The 2,896-nt window shown below is 37.7% G+C and overlaps 1 non-coding gene across 1 annotated transcript; it reads right to left on the bottom strand.

The window, feature by feature from the left end:
- Positions 1 to 2,001: 2,001 nt before the first annotated feature.
- Positions 2,002 to 2,108, bottom strand: LOC131224420 (small nucleolar RNA R71). Its single transcript, XR_009160906.1, has one exon. It is a non-coding gene; the product is annotated as a small nucleolar RNA R71 (small nucleolar RNA).
- Positions 2,109 to 2,896: the final 788 nt, after the last annotated feature.

Consider the following 2,896-nt stretch of genomic DNA (forward strand, 5'->3'; position numbering starts at 1 on the left):
CATTCTTAACCAAAATTTCATCCTGAATCCAATGGACTGGGTGGATTTCCTTGAAAACACTCCTGTGGGGTCCACCGACCATGTCAGCGCAGTCACGTGCGTGGGTTGACGCACGTCTATCAAAAATGGATTTCCATGTGGTTATGGCCCACCATCTTTGATCAGATGGAAGATCTAATCCGTCCATCATGTAGCTCGGTCAAAAAAGTCCTAGGAGACGTTGATTTTACGTACATAATGCAACGAACATGGGATGTGGTAGGCTCCGATTTTTACTTCGCAAGAGTTATACACAAATCCGATTTTTATTGTGCGAAAGTTCCACCGACTCCAGCGGCTATAAAAAGAGCTAAAAAGCTTGGAGAAAGGGGGATCTGGAGACCAGATCCAGAGCCAAGGAGCGGAGAAAGAAGAAAGAGAAGAAAGAGAAGAGAGAGAGGGAGGAAGAAAGAAGAGAGAATTATATTTTTTGTTTAACAATCTTATTTTTCTCTCTTTCTAGTTGATTTTATGAGTTGCTAATTACTTAGCTAGGGCTGAGATGAAGCCCCTAATTTGAATGACTCTTGTTTATTGTTGATTTCATCTGAATTGATTGATTTGTTTCTATCTCTAGTGTGCTTACATGAAAACTCCGTGCTACTCCATTCTATGAGCTTAACCAAAGTCTAGATGTGGATATTGCTTGGAATCTTATTCTAGGTGCTTGTGTCTGACCATGAACAGGTTTCCTATAGAGAAAGAAATAGGAATTACATCTTTTCATGCCTGACCATTGATGGAAAGATGTGATCCTTATGCTTTAAGGGATTATACATTCTGTGTGCCCAACCAAGGACATAGAGTGTGCTTTATTTATTAAATTGTTATCAATCTAAATCAAGGTGAATCAATAGGTAAAATAAGGGTTAGGATAATTAGGGGTGGATTCAAAAGTCCTAGTATTCTCCTTGATTGAATTTTCCTCCTTGTTCTCAGTTATTTTCCATAGAATTTTGTTATTAGTTCACTAAACTATTTGTTGGATTAGTTAAGAAGAATCATAAAAATTCGAATTGGGACAACCAGTCCTCCGGGGAATGATCTCGTAATACGTACCATATCTACATCTGATTCATATACTTGTGAGTTTAAAATCATTTAAATTAGATTGGTTTAAATAAAACATCAAGTTTTTGGCACCGTTGCCGGGGACTGTTTCGGTCCAAATTGGATTTAGGATTCTTTCTTATCATAATTCATAGCCTTAGGATTTTTCTAGCATTATTTTAGGAAATTTAATTTATTTTTATTTTTATTTTATTTACAGGAATTGAGGAAGGAAGCTGCAAAATAAAATTGTCTTCAAAAGGAGGAACTCCCAAATCTTCGGTCATCAATCATCTCCTTTTCTGAGTTCTTTCTTCCAATTCTTGTTTACATAGTTTTATCTTATTTTTTGGAATTCATAATTTTTATTTCCAGTTTTATTTCTCTTAGGTTGCATCTTAGTTTAGTTTTCTTTCTTACATTGCAATAACATAGTTTATGCTAGGGCGTAGATCTCTGAACATAGAACTAGCACCTTTTGATCTTGAAATAGAAAGAATATTTCGTAGAAGATTTAGAAACATTTTATTTGAAATGGCGGACAAGAATGGAATTAAAGCACTTAGAGATTATTCAGCTCCTGTCCAATTTAATGCACCTTCATGCATAGTTTTGCCAGCCACCACGGCAGCACACTTTGAACTTAAACCTGGAGTCATACAATTGTTGCCCTCCTTCTATGGTTTAGATAAGGAAGATCCATATCATCATGTGAAAGAATTCCTAGACATTTGCTCTACCTTTAGGTTCCAAAACTTTTCAGATGATTAAATCCGTTTGCGCCTTTTTCCTTTTTCTTTGAAGGATAAAGTGAAAGCATGGTTGAATTCTCTGGAAGTTGGGTCTATCACTACATGGGGCCAACTATCTAAGAAGTTCTTAAACAAGTTCTTCCCCGTTCACAAAACTAATGCTCTCCATAGAGAAATCACTAATTTCACACAAAAAGAGGGTGAGCACTTTCATGAATGTTGGAAAAGATGGAAGGACTTACTGCTTAAATGTCCACACCATGGTTTTGAAAAGTGGCAACAGGTTCAATACTTCTATGATGGTCTGACACCCCAAAACCGTCGCATGGTTGATGCCACCAGTGGAGGGTCATTCGTGACCAAAAGTGATGTCGAAGCTAGGAATTTCTTTGAAACCTTGAGTGAAAACTCCTAGCAATGGGACTATTCAAATAGATGTGACAGAAGTCCCCAACCACAAAAGAAAGGTGGTATATATGAGGTAGAAGTCACGCCAGATCTTTATGCAAAGATTGATAGCCTGACAAAGAAAGTGGATGCTTTGATGTTAAATAATGGACCTCCACAAACAACTCAAGTCGAGTCATGTGCCATATGTTCCAGTCCTACCCATCCTACGCAGTCTTGTCCATCTAGTACAGCATTTCCAGAATTTCTCTCTGAACAAGTGCATACTATGAACACTTTCTAGAGACCTGGGAATGATCCTTACTCAGACACCTATAACCCAAGGTGGGCTAGACATCTAAATTTTTCTTAGACAAAAGGACCACAACAAGGAGGACCCTCTAAAAATCCTCCTATGCAACTTTACCCCCAAGTTGGCAGTCAACAGCTTCAACAGTTTTCACAATATCAACAAGTTCCTCCACAACCAAGGAAACCATCTTTTGAAGATACACTCAATCTTTTTATGCAGAGTTCACTTCAATTTCAAAAAGATACCCAATAAACTTTACTAGCTAATCAGCAAAGCTTACATGCAAATGCGCAATCATTGCCAAGCTGGAAGTACAATTGGGTCAACTTGCTGCTACATTGAGGGAGAGAGAGAA

Source organism: Magnolia sinica, chromosome 13, assembly GCF_029962835.1.
Source record: "Magnolia sinica isolate HGM2019 chromosome 13, MsV1, whole genome shotgun sequence".
In the NCBI taxonomy this organism is placed as follows: domain Eukaryota; kingdom Viridiplantae; phylum Streptophyta; class Magnoliopsida; order Magnoliales; family Magnoliaceae; genus Magnolia; species Magnolia sinica.